A 14,649-nucleotide genomic window follows, 5' to 3' on the forward strand; every position below is an offset into this window, starting at 1 on the left:
TTGAGATCGACGTCTTTTGGTAACGTTGCATGCAGATCATTTATAGTATCAGACAAACGTTACCGCCGGGCAAAAACAGCTCACGTTCTGCTTCAGTCATTCCGCTACTGAATGAACTGTATTTGTGTTTTCCGCTGATGAACGATCTGAATTAGGACACGCTTTTTGTCACGGCGCGAGCGGTGAACGTCGATCGGCCGGTCGCGCGATGACCATCCAGTTGCGGCTCCTACGACGCGCTGGCCGCTGCGGGCATCGCCGTACAGCTGACGCTCACGGCAGATGCATTCGAGCGGTTCCCACACAGCTACAGTTGCCAGATTCAAAAACAGAAAAGCCGGGCCCGATGTTATATTTAACCGACATTTTCCTCTATTTTAATTAGAAATACAGTAGAATCAATTGGGTGTTTCCAGTTATTTTACGAGTATTAATAATCAATTACAGTTAGTTTTTTGGTACATGAGCCTTAAACACTCTTAAAAAAATCAGTAAACCACCTTTTAATTTACCAATTATGACAGCAACTAAGCGCTCAATCATCTTAATTGCTCAGTCTTCCTCCTAAAATAAGTTTATGTCAAAATAAACAAAAATTTCTTCATTGAACAAGATAAACAATTATCTATTCTTCTGGGATCGGAAGGCACGAAACAAGATGGCTGACAAAGCATAAACGCTCTTTGCTGCTGGTCACGTTCAAATATCATCGAATGATTTTGAATGGTCCCTAATCGTTCCATTATGCACACCAGAGCAAAAACTACGGTCACACAGCGCTCGAAAGGCGTGCGATCGCATTAAGTGGGATTGTCAGCCCACAATATCCTCAGAGAAGGATTGAATCGTCCGGTGGGTGTCAGCAGTGTCAAGAACATCGTCCTCATTGCACTACAACTGTCGTTTTCGACCTCGAAATGTCTGGGAATCAACGCCCCAAGGGTAGGGATGGTTTCAGTGCAACCTCCTGAGTTGTCCGAAATGCTTACCTCGGCCACTCATAAGAAAACTACATAATTTCAATGCTGAACGTTGCGGTTGTGACCTCCATCACAGAGGCGTCAAAAGAATGGGTGAAACGTGGATAATATGGAGTGTGATGGCCTCCCCATCGCGTGATATGTCCACGATGGCCCTGGGCAGAATTGTGGTGAAATTTGGTGTCGATGTGACATCCTTAACCCACCTGACACCTCACATGCTCTGGCCTTTCTTTTCCCTGTGTCAAGACCGAGGTTGATATCGCAGGGCGCCAACCTCTTGCAATATTGCATAGGACGGTTGTAGGCATTTGTCAGTCAAATTTCAAACAGGTATAGGGTATCGTACAAGTAATTCTTTAATTTTGTTGGGCAGTATAGTCAGTAGCTTGGAGCCACCCTTAGTTTTGCGTTCTCTGCTTCATCGCTAAAAAGCCAAAAAATGCCGGACTGGCGGGACTTGTATACATTTTGCCGGACACGTCCGTGAAAAGCTGCACATGTCTGCCTAAAGATGAATCTGGCGACCCTACACGAAGCGGCTGTGTTTGCGGCTAACACCAGTACGTAAGAAAAATGAGTTTCCGATTTTCTTGCTGTATAAAGTACGGTAAGAAAATAAAGCAAACTGAATCAAATCCTGCAGTTAGTTTTTCGGTAGAGGTTCTCCTCTTCTTTTAAAACTAATTAAATACTATTACTAGGATTCTAGCATTTTCTGCACTTTGTAACACAAGGGGCGTTCAATTAGTAATAGAAGACATTTTTTTGTGGAACACTTTGGGGTGATAAAAATGCAGAATTTGTTGAGAGACATCGTGAAATATTCCCGCTTCAGCCCCTAACGTTTCATGAAGTTGCGTACATAGCCTTCAGAATAGCGTCTGTGACGGAGGTGCGTTCCAAGCAGAGAGCTGTCATTGAATTTCTTGCGCTGGAAAATCGGAGCCTAGTAAATATTCATAGGTGCTCGCAGAATGTCTATGGAATCCTCGCAGTGAACAAAAGCACATGGAATCGTTGGACCAGTCGTCTGTCACCGCAACAAGGTCGCGCAAACCTGCCCAATATCCCACTTGGCGGCCGGCCACACACAGCTGTGACTCCTGCAATGCTGCAACGTGCGGACACTGTCATTCGAGGTGATCTACGGAATCGGTCACCTCATCGCACGACTGGACGTCTCTGTTGTCAGTGCTGACACACTCGTCCCCAAGTGGCGGGGTACTCAGAGGTGTGTGTGCCCGTTGGTGTGTTCCTAACAGACTGCCATCTGTTTGGCCCTGTGAGGGATGCACCCCGTCGGAAGCAGTACTTGGACGATAAGGAGGTTACTGATGCAACAAGACGCTGGCTCCAACGTCGACTGGTATAGTGATATTATGGGGGTATACACGCCCTTCAGGTACGGTGGCATAAGGCCGTTGTACTGAACGGAGTTTGTGTTAAAAAAACAGCGTTTTGTAGCCAAAGGAGTTGCGAAGTGTACGGTATATTGGAATTCTGAATGAAACCAACTTGCTTTCAGGGGAAAAACATGTGTTGTGTTACTCATCGAACACCCCTCGTGCTTCTCATTCGATTATAAGGAAGCAAATTGGGAAACAAATTTGACATTTTTCGTATCTGGTAGTTTCACATCAGTCTTTGATGATGAAGTGTCTGTTTTTTCGATGCTGGTCATAATTGATGTGATAGTTTGAAATTAAGTAAACTCGTTGCAAAAAAATTTGAAGGATTTACACTGAAAAATGTGGTTGGTGGCTGCTTTACTTCATGCGAAACATTGCTGCGTACTAAATGTGGGTAACAGATCGAAATTGTTTTTGAAGCCGCAACAAAAACCATACCTCAATACAATATGCAGATTATAGAAGTCTAAGTATTTTCTGTATTTTGTGGAGCAAACATTTGTGTTTTCCCTCCGTGGGATATCAGCATAGGAAGAAAGATGGCCAGGAATAGCGGAGCACCAAACTGTCGTTGTCAGAGGTGTGCATAAGGGCAAATAATTAAACTGTACCAGTAGCCAGTACGTGTATCTTTATTTATATTGAGCCAGCCCTGAAATGAAATCTAAAATCAGAGTCCAAGCTTAACAGCAAAAAACGAGGAGCGATCAATAAGGAAAGCAGCACGCTTTTTCTGAAAGCGGATAGGTTTGTTCAGGGTTCCAATACACCATATTATTCCCTACTCTTTTGGCTACAAAACCCTGTTTTTCAACATAATCTCCGTTCAATACGACGGCCTTATGTCACCTTACTGGTAAGGCTTTTTGCACAGATAGTATCACTCTACCAGTCGACGTCGGAGCCAACGTCTTGCTACATCAATAATCTTCGCATCATCCACGCACTGCTTCCCACAGAGGGCATCCTTCATTGGGCAAAACAGGTGGATTAGTGTAGTTCTGTGAGCTCCTCGCAGGTGCGCAGACATCTTTGACGGCTTGCTTTCTCCTGGTGAAGTTGGTTTGCATTTTTGTGGCGACTAACAATCTAAAGTCCAATTTCCTCTGATGTTACACAATAAAAAACCAAAGTTGATCATTGTACCATAATAGAGACGCAGAACATAGTAACCCCTTCAGAGCCGCATAAGACCGTCGCCATGACTTCAATGGCTGTGGGTGCGGCTTCAAACTATTTCTTCCAAGGAGAGGAGTTGTGGTGTCACTCCATGGATTGCTGTTTATTTCCGGTTCGAAGTGATGAATCAATGTTTTACCGCCTGAGACGATGTTCGACAAAAAAAATTGTCACCATCAGTCTTGTAGAGCGCAAGCAATTCCGCACAGATAGTCCTTTGTTGCTGTTTACTGTCTTTGAGTACTCCAACTGGTGGACTAGTGTCAGCACTAAAAACAGAGAAGTTATCCCAATCCATCTGTGGCATGGATTAGCAAACTAGTGTTTAGTAGTATTAGTTGAAAACAGTCTTCATCAACTACACGTTTACCTCATTTAGGCGTCTTCAGGCTGATCTTAATTTGGTATTTCTTAGGACAAACCTTTAGAGAGTGTAGCTAAAGGGCATCGTCGAGTACATCAGGCCAACATCGCCTTAGTTAACCTCAGTAAATACTTTGTAGATGGATGTGAGTGACTCCAATACCTGCATAACGCGTACACGTTCACAAGAGAAAATTATAGAATATTATGCTAACTACTAAAGCCCCATCTTATTCTATAATTTTCTCCTGTGAACGTCTACGCGTTATGCAGGTATTGGAGTCACTCACGTCCATCTACAAAGTATTTACTGAGGTTAACTAAGGCGATGTTGGCCTGATGTACTCGACGATGCCCTTTAGCTACTCTCTCTAAAGGATCGTCCTAAGAAATGCCAAATTAAGATCAGCCTGAAGATGCCCAAATAAGGTGAAACGCATAGTTGATAAATAAAAAAAACTAATATTGCAACCAAGACTGTTTTCAACTAATACTAACACAGAAGTCCAGTTGCGCAGCGACATGTTTGGTTGTGATTCGTCGATCATCTCGAATGAGAGTGTCCGCACGTTCCAACACTGCAGTAGGCACAGCTGTGTGCGGCCAGGCCGGCACGCGGGAGATCGGACAGGTTTGCGCGACCTTACTGCGTTGATGACAGACGCCTCACCCAACGACTCACTGCGCTTTCGTTCACTGCAAGGCCTCCGTAGACATTCTGCAAGCGTCTATGAACATCAAGGACGCTCTGTTTTTCTGCCAGAGGAAACTCAGCTCTCTATTTGGAACGCATCTCAGTTACAGACGCTATTTTGAAGGCTACGTATACTCCGCCATCTATCTGAACTTCATGAAACTAGAGGAGCTGAAGCAGAAATATTCCACGATGTCTCACAGCGAAGTTCGAATGTTTTCAACCGAAATTAGCGGAGAAAAAAAAGTGTTGCATTACTTATTGGACGCCCCTCGTACATCAATACTAAATTCGCCATCTGCAAGTCAGGACGCGATGTAGTCTGATATCCAGCCCACCGCCTACTGAAGTGAACCAGCGTGGTGGCGCGGGGCTGTCCTTTATCCAGTCTTCAGAGGTTGGTCCTTGTCGGCAGCCTGTGGAGGATGGACCGTGCGGGCGCGCTTCATTAGCCGCCGCGTTGTCTTGGGCGACCGCAATCAGCAAGTCCAGTTGTATTCCAAGAGTTCCTTGACACAAGCAAGCTCGTCGTAGATAAACATATAGACGAGGCTAACTGATAGACTTCGAATGCACTGAATGAATTCCGCTATCAGGCTGCATGTGCTTACGTCAGCTCGGTGCTAGCGCGACTAGCGCGAGCAACAGAGGGTGTGTGTTCGAACCGGCCGCAGTTTGGCAGGGCAGTCAGGTGAGTTACTGCCAGCCTCGCTGCCAATCGTGACGTCGATAGTGTACGACACCACAGAGATCGTCATATGCCTTTCACATACAATTTAATGTTGCTTGTCCAAGAGCGGCTTCATTCAATTTTTTTTCAACCGGAGCAAAATCAAAAAAATAATGTACGTAATCAAGTTTTGCGTTCAATTAATATTACAGTGATTTTTGTTGTCGTTGTTCTAGTTAGACTTGATAGGTATAATGGCTCTGAGCACTAGGGGACTTAACTTCTAAGGTCATTAGTCCCCTACGACTTAGATCTACTTAAACCTAACTAACCTAAGGACATCACACACATCCATGCTCGAGACAGGATTCGAACCTGCGACCGTAGCGGTCGCGCGGTGCCAGACTGTAGCACCTAGAACCGCTCGGCCACCCCGGCTGGCAGTTAGACTTGGTTGATAAGCATTCATTGTAGATTGATGTTGTATCCCTATATGTGTCACGGCTTTCAACGGTACCATCGGCGTGTCTTGTTCTGTAATATGGAGAGGAATGGGACGAGCCGCCCTTACTTCGTAGCTCGCTCTTGTCTTTTACTTTATACAGTACATTGTCGGTAGCTGACACATATGTCTTAGACATCGAAAAAATTCCTGACCATACTCTCTGATATGCGCTTCCTCTGAATTACATCCACCCGGTTGCATCCTTTATGACAACTTACCCATACCGTGTAACAACAAACAACGGCCACTACCGCAGTCTCCATCCACCTGCAGATGTGCCGATCTGTCACTTGCCAATTAGTCACTGCTCCTTTATCTAATGTATACAGCTCACGTTACTAAACAATCCTCTCCCATGTACCTTCTGCAGTGTGATAATGACACACCTCTCCTTGATGCCCATCCCACCCTCCGTTTGTCCCCGCGATCCCTCAGAATTATCTCAATAATTTTGTAATTAAGATGAACCTAACTTGCATACTTCCGTAGCATTTGACAGTATGCTACAGCATACATTCAAAATCCTAAGCAGAAGTGCACAACAGAAGAGCGGCATACTATGCCTAAAAGAATGAATAAAAAGTGCAATCAGTCGAGAAAAACCTTATGTTAAGACGAAAATAATGCAAGGTGAAAGCTTACCGCACCCCGTATTTCGTTGTTTCACCTGGTCTCATTAAAGAAAATTTCAGAACAGATATATAACTTCAACGTGAACAATTACCACCGCTAAAGTTCGCAGGCTAGTTAATCGTTCTGCTGGAAATTAGGGGGAGAGATCTGATTAATGGTATGGACAAGTTGCTTAAGTTACGAAGCATAGTAATTGATAACTTGATGAAAATGGGATAAAATACACAGGCGCCGGCCAGTGTGGCCGAGCTATTCTAGACGCTTCAGTCCATGCCTCGGGTATGGATGTGTATGATGTCCTTAGGTTAGTTAGGTTTAAGTAGTTCTAACCATACAGTGCATACTAATTCCCATCATGCCCCGCGGCCAACCGTGCAATTTGAACGTCCTAACGCAAACCGTTCAGAAGTTATGACGGTTTAATTTAGTTTGGTTCAATAATTGTCACCTCCACTTCGCACACGTATACACCCTGGATTGGTATGTAAAGGATTAGAGTTGCAATTCTCTGTGACAGATAGGACGGCCAATGGAGTGCTCAGTTCCTGCCTGGGCCAGTCCTTAGCTAACCTGGTCGCTCAAGACTCCTCTTAAGCGTCCATATTGATGGCGATCTCAATGCGGACGCCACATCAACACAGGACGCTGTGAAACAGTACTCCCATCCTCAGACTATCCACCACACCCAGCCTCCAGATCACTGGGTTACAAGAGTACGCCACTACTCCCAGCCCAAACGGAGTGCATTAGTCTTGTTCGTGATGTTACAGGGCCTAGTAGAATGTATAACGAGGTTGAGCAGCGACAGATGTTGAACGATTACTTGAAGGACACGGAGATGCCGCGTGCCCTTGTGAGACAGTGCATTCAGCGACTGACAGAGTTTTAAAGGGGTGTCATTGTGGGTCTCTGTTTGGTCGGCAAGACGAATCGTGCAATAACCAGATTTTCGGGCCATTCAGATTCTACAGTGGTCCGATGATGGACAGGCAGGCATACTCGTCAAGGGTCCGGTCGACCACGTCTCACCACCACAAATGAGGATTGCCGTATTGTACTCCAAGCACGCCGTAACCCCTCCACATCTGCGCCTGACATTCAACTCACTGCAACATCCTCTGTCATCCCGCACCATTGGTTGGAGGCTATCAGCAGACTGACTAGGGACTTACCGTCTCATACGTACGCTGCCGTCAACAGCACAACACAAGCGGTTGTTCGCCTCTAACGACGTCGATGTCGGCGAGATGTTAAACCCTAATATTCCTTCCTTCCACAAACGGCTGTGTGTGGACTGCTGATGAATTGTGTTCAGCGATAAATCTCGGTTCTGCACTATCCTGGATTACTGTCGACAGCGAAAATGGCGACGATCTATGGAGATATCCCAGTCTTCCAATGTTTTGGAGAGGCACGTCGGTGTTATTCTTGGCGTTATTTTTTGGGGAGCCATCGGTAATGATGTCAGGTCACGGCTGATGGTGACTGCGGGAACTCTCACTGCACTACAGTACGTCACGCACATCCTTCGTCCGCATGTGTTACCTTTCATGCGACAGTAACGTGGTGCCATTTCTCAACAGGGCTATGCTTGGTCGCATCACACATGGCACGCATCTCTGAGAACTGTCTGCATGGTGTTAGGTACTCCCGCGGCCAACAAGATCTCTAGATCTGTCTCTGATAGAACATGTCTGGATACAACTAGGACCTCAACTCCATCTGCGTTGAGGAGGGGGGGGGGGGGGGGGGGATGGCAGTTGTCGACGTACAGAAGCGTGCATTACGAGTTGACATTGGTGCTTAAGTATGCTAGATTACAAAAACATCGAAGTACTGAAATATGTGGTTCTATTGGGGGTTATTCTCCAGCGCATCACGCAGGACATCAACGATTATTTACACAGTTGTGGTCTATCTTGCCTCAGTAGAGGATACAACGGTTTTACTGTACCCTTCCCATTCGAATCACTGCGTGCTTCCAGACCAGACAGTGTGCAACGTCTTACTGACAACTGGGCTCGCATTGGCAACTTGTTGGTAAATTTGAATTTTTAAGCACTGAAGTAACAGGAGCTCCACTCCCCCAACTTGACGTTTCGTTTCATTTCCTCCTATCCCTTTTGGGTGCTTCACTTCGTTGGTCAGGCATTGCAGTTAGGTGCACAGATCACGTTCGAAATGAAGAAACTGGAATGAGTAGGCAAGGAAAGAAGAGATTGAAAAATCAAAGTCAGGATTAGACACAGGCGGGTAGCAAGCTGTTACTTCACGATAATTATTGATTATGTTTAAATTAACTGAAGCTTTGAGGAAGTTGTTTATAATGTTGATAAAGCCATAACTGATAATTATTCGCAAAAGCTATTTTACCTGACTTAGTTGTCACATGGCTAAACTGATAAAATAAAAAATAACAGTATATTAGAAATAATAAGAAAACCTGCCGAACAATTGAAGACATTTTACACGGAGTAGCCCACCCTGTTCCCGTTTTATTTCGTGAACGTTTCAAGATATCGATACGAGTTTTTCGGCGTAAAGTAATAGAAGTAAAGATAAATAATTTTGATTATGGGTAATATTTTTAACTCTCGTATCAACCGAAAACTGAAGAATGTACTTTTTTTTTAAGTTGATCGATATACTTGTGTACAGGAATTCCAAAAGACGAGCACAGCGTTATAACACTGCAACTGTAGAAATAATGATATTTCAGTGTTGCTTGGCGTTGCTGTGAACCCTCACCTAAGTTCTAAAGGTGTTGCTTGTTCCTGATTATGAAATATCACGTACTCGTGTTCTTACAATATAACGACGTCACAAATGTTAACACTGTCATACGTCGACGCTTTACAATAATTTCCAAAATCACTTCATATTTTGTCAATGGGGTTGTGACGAAACAAAAATAAATTACATTTCTTTCGCTGTACATTGATGTAAGGTGAATCATCAATCATTGTAAGGTAAATAGAGATAACACGCATTTTGTGAGCTCGATAATACAACCTTGGTTTGATGAAGCTGAAAAACAACGCTCTTAGTTACCTTCTGCTGTCGAATAAAGAATGGAAACTTTTTGACCCTTTTTGTAACAGAGGCTGGGGAGGGGGAGAGGGGGGAGAGTAACAGAGGGATGAATTGTCCGTGGACAAACGTTTGCATATCTCCTGGAGGCCATTATTGCTCGAAGATCCTCTAGAGAACAGGAATATTGAAGTCTGTGATTCCAGTGAGATTATTCTCAAGCACTTCAGTCATGAAATACACAGGAGGTAACAAATCCCATTTACAAGGATCTGTGGATCGGATGACGTGGCAGAATAAATTGATTTGCCATCTACTGACATCTTTCTTTTGGGTTTCTTATAAACTGAAAGAAGTGGCAATAGCTCATGTAAATACGACTCAACATGTTACAAACACTCGGATAAACTAAATAGAAAATAAATGTTTCAGTGCTAAGTTACTTACTTATCCTCGAAAAACCATAACATCTAGTAAAAACAGGGGTTCGGATTTGGAAAAAAAGATGCTGTTTCAGCAACAACTGCGTCGTGTACTAGAAGGTAAGTAGTGGCATCTTGTAGGCCCCTATCATTCATGAAAATTTAGTCTTTACAGCTTTCTTGTGCCGTACACAGTTTCTGAGATATTTCTATGTCTCAGATTGCTCATCCAGTGTTTTCTGCTGGTAATAAGATCTTAAGGGCAAGCGTTTCACTGGACAGCTAGCAATCTTACGCTTTTCATTTACCGAGAATCTGGAGTAACTCCAAGTGACTTCGTTCAGTAAGTCTTATTAAGAAGAGCAAAAGCGACAACAATTTAACATTTTCCAAGAACGGCGGCAAATATATTAAATTTGAAACTGAAATCCGCTGGTAAGGTTACAGTTTTAATCCCATTATTCTATATTTACTTGGCAACAGAAATGAAAGTGTGCTGTTCGTACCATTTCACCCCGGCCTGCAGCTCATGGTCTACGGTAGCTTAGCGTGTTCGGCCAGATGATTAGCTTCCCTCTGTAATAAAAAACCGAGTGAATGGATGAACTTGAACAAGCATCGTGGGACGTGCACCCCGAACAAATACAACGACCAGTAACGAACAAAATGAGATAAAAAAGTATCTAGCGTTGCTACCTCTGGATCAGGGGGAGTCCGGGGTTCGATTCCCGGCAGGGTCGGAAATTTTCTCCGCCCGAGGACTATGTGTTTCTGTTGTCCTCATCATTTCATCATCATTCGGGAAGTGGCGAGATTGAAACTGGAAATATTGGGAACTTCTACGGGCGCTGATGACCTCGATATTTAGCCCCCACATGCCATCATCAACGTTTTAGTCCCACTTTACCACTTTCAAGCCCGTTCTTGCCGGCCATGGTGGCCGAGCGGTTCTAGGTGCTACAGTCTGGAACCGCGCGACCGCTACGGTCGCAGGTTCGAATCTTGCCTCGAACATGGATGTGTGCGATGCCCTTAGGCTAGGTAGGTTTAAGTAGTTCTAAGTTCTAGGGGGCTGATGACCTCAAAAGTTAAGTACCATAGTGCTCAGAGCCACTTGAACCAAGGCCATTCTTGCGGAATGCTTTACCAGAAAAAATGCTATTTTGCTATACTTATTCGTGCAGGAACTCTCAAACACAATTAAAAAAGAACGGCTTTCCTTTTAAATTAACCATTGTAGACTTTCGGCAGGCGAAAAAGTGAACCGAGCGAGTCGACGCAGTGTTAAGACGTTGGACATACTTAGATGACTGTGGTTTAAACCCCGATCGGCCATCCAAAGTTTGGTTTCCTGTGATTTCCCAAATCGCGTAAGTCAATTACCGGCACTGTTCGTTTGAAAAGGAGACGTGCTCCGCCTCTAATTACGACGACGCCACCAGGCATGAAAGGTTTGTTTTTTACAAACAAGCGAACTGTGCTAATCTTATCTCAAAATTGAGTACTGGCCCTTTTGCGTATTATTACATGGCGAAGACGCTACTTCGAACAGTTCATGAAATATTAGCAGTGCCCACGTTACGTGGATCACCATAGCAACGAAGCGCTGAAATGACAACACGAAACGGCGGTCTAAGCCAGTTGAGTAGGTTCGGAGCTGCATGCCGCCCCATCTATTTTAGAAAGTTGTTGTTCCCACGTTGCAGTATGCAAGGATGGACTCTCCCTGACACCTTGCATTCAGGTCGCATCCAGGGCTACCCCGTCCCTCCCTCTTCCCCACCCCCCCCCCCCATCCCTGAGCCACTGTTTCCGCTCCCCCGGGACAGGTGGTGCACTTTTATAGGGGTAGCCTCCCCCCCTCCCTCTTTCTCTCTCTCACTCTCTTTCTCATCAAGTAGTCGCGCCGAGCGACAAAAAACGTTTGTTCCCACTACCTACCACAACCTAGAACCTCTGGGTCTCGCGTTTAGTAAGTAACTGACTTCTCATGAGCGAGAAGTGTTCGCCGTGTTCCTCCGACACGCGTGTTTTATTAGCGAACCTATTCTCGACGTTTTCATCGGAGTGAATCGATTCTTGCAGCTGGAATACGATACGACCACCGACGTCGACGCGTAGAAGCACTGTAAGTTCGTGCGGTAGTGCGGAAGCGCCATTATGACGGAAGCAGAGGAACATTGCCACCCACATGTCATGTAAGGTAAGCAACATTCACTAAAACGCAATTCTTATTCTCTTATTGCAATAAGCCAATCATAGTCACAACGTCGAAGTCACTGTGTTGTTGTTATACCCCTTTCTCGTACTCAAACGAGAGCTGTTTAATACCTTTCTCTCGATTTGTCTTCGATAATAAAGCAATCGCAATAACACTCGTTCACACCGTCTCACATATAATTTTTGCATACTTTTTTTCCAGTGAAATAAGATCTAGAACTTATCTTTTCCGTCATATTTGTGTGCACGAGGGTAAGGCACGCACATGGGCTTCGGAATTGTTGTATAACAGAACGTCTACACTGTGTAATGCGTTGCAGATGCTTTAAGTTGTACCACATATTAAGATTGCCTTCCGTTCACTTCATGCGAGGAATGCAGGAAGAATGGCTTCTTGTTCTCTTCAGTGCCAGCAATCGTTTGCTTAGTTTTATCAGCAAGGTCTCTATCGGTTAGATACGTAGGGGACTGAATAATGTTCATAGTTGCTGCTCAGAAAGGTGGTTTTTGCAGTTTCTTAAACAGGCTTTCGCGAGATGTTCAGTATCTTTCTTCCAGGCGCTTCCAGCTACAATTTTTCAACATTCCTTTTACACCAGTGAAAAATTCCTGTGGCCATTCGCATCGCCTTTTTTTGCATGTTACCCTGGTAGTCCGGTCTGATACGAACTCCACTGGCTGGAGAAATATTCAAGTACAAACCACATGTATTTTATATGCTGTCTCTTTTGTAGAGGAACACCAGTGACTCGTAGCCTGCCATTGGGTTTATCTACGACTGTGTTTGGTCGTTACATTTAGTATTTCCTAATACTTGTATGACATGATTGGCTCTAGTTATGATGAATCCTTCATCCAAAGGAATCCGCACTTTTGTGTTTCGTGAAGCGCACAACTTCGCATTTTTCTACTTTAAAGAGCTAGGTGACAGGTAACTTTTTTTATCTAGATCTAACTGTATATTACAGCAGTTTTTACCAGGTAGAATTTCCTTATATAGAGCTAGATCTTCTGCAAAAAGTCTGAATTGCAAATAAGTCTATTCACTACGTCATTAATATGCTGCACAGACAGCAAGGTTCCTATTGAACTAACCTAGGGGTTTACCGGATGCACGATTCACATTGTTCATTGTTTATTAAACCTATCTTATTTTACAAGAATTTGGCTAACAAAAAGCCAGCTTCACTTTCCAAATTGTTACTTAGGCTCGTAGCAAGTCTTGGACAATACGCTGATATGTGGGCCGTCGCGAAGAAGAGAGAGAACTGTTTTACCCAGGCTATTCCTCTCACAGTAATTCATATTGTATGGCATGGATATAAAGTTACGTTACTGGTGATTGTCAGAACCGGCTGTGTGATTACGTGTAGCACAAACATTCGTAAATGACAAACGAGAGCTACAAAAAGTTCGTGCAGATGTTTCGAAACCTCCATGATTACACAGTTTTCGAAAATCTTGTGCGAAAATAACGTGGCATTTATTTGGTTTGTCCCTGACGGCGATGATGGAAAAAATATCAAAAGTTCATTTACATCTGTGCTTAGGTTGTAAATATTTCATGCGCAATTCATCTCGTTCATTGAACAACAAAGCAAACAGCTGATAATGCTGCTTCGACGTTATATTGTCAATGAAATTTGTCAAAAACCACGTGAACTCAACCTCATGGGAAACAAATTCCAACATTTATATTAGGGATAATTTTACTGCTCTGCGGACAAAGTTCATACGTGATGGCGTTACCAAATAATTAACATGGGAACGTCGACCATTTTCGCGTTAGAAAAGTGGCAACGTGTGAGCGAGAGCAGACTGTGCGATTCTTGTAGACTACGCTACATAATTTTTTGTGTGGATAGCTGTAAGCCCGTGTTTTGTGCACATCATTGCAGATGAGATCAGCAGTTGTGTTCAAGACGTCTCATTAGAGAGTCATTAGCGATTTGCGGGTCGAGTGGTTGTTGCAAATGTCTCTTGAACGTCTTGTAAAAGTAAGAATTAGACGAAATTCGATTTTGTTGAAAGTTAGGACTTGAGCGTAAAGGATTGGTAATTTGCTTGTAGTTATCGTTTAGCAGCAGCATAACGCATTAAAAATAACGATAAGAACGCGTTTGGTGAATTTTTGTATGTTCAGTACAGTTACATCTTGAAACAGTAAACGGCAAATAAATAAGTCGAAGATAAACTGAGACAACTCTCTCTGGTACCACCCACATAACTACGAATGGCATATGTCTTCAGATAGCTCGTTGTGTAAGCAAGGCATAGAACCTAAAAGCATTATATAAGAAAACCAAGACGCCGAACAGATTTTCCAGTAGCTGCTTGTCAGCTGATGAGATACTACTATTACACAGTTACGGGCAACATTATGGCCATTTACGAAACGTTTCCGACCGGCTGTTCCGTACTTTCTCACTATTAGTATTACTGTAATGTGAGCGAACAACAACGATTTGTTAAACCGAACTCCACAGTTCGACTCTTATTATGTAAAAGAAGACGCGAGTATTCAGGTTGACAATGATTAGT

At 43.8% G+C, this 14,649-nt stretch overlaps 1 protein-coding gene across 1 annotated transcript in view; it reads left to right on the forward strand.

The window, feature by feature from the left end:
* Positions 1 to 11,890: 11,890 nt before the first annotated feature.
* LOC126281527 (uncharacterized) overlaps positions 11,891 to 14,649 on the forward strand; it is a 58,934-nt gene continuing 56,175 nt past the window's right edge. The window contains exon 1 of the mRNA XM_049980570.1: positions 11,891 to 12,091. The gene's annotated coding sequence lies outside the window, so the exon portion shown is untranslated. The remainder of the gene's footprint in view (positions 12,092 to 14,649) is intronic.

The sequence above is a fragment of the Schistocerca gregaria genome, chromosome 7 (assembly GCF_023897955.1).
Source record: "Schistocerca gregaria isolate iqSchGreg1 chromosome 7, iqSchGreg1.2, whole genome shotgun sequence".
Classification (NCBI taxonomy): domain Eukaryota; kingdom Metazoa; phylum Arthropoda; class Insecta; order Orthoptera; family Acrididae; genus Schistocerca; species Schistocerca gregaria.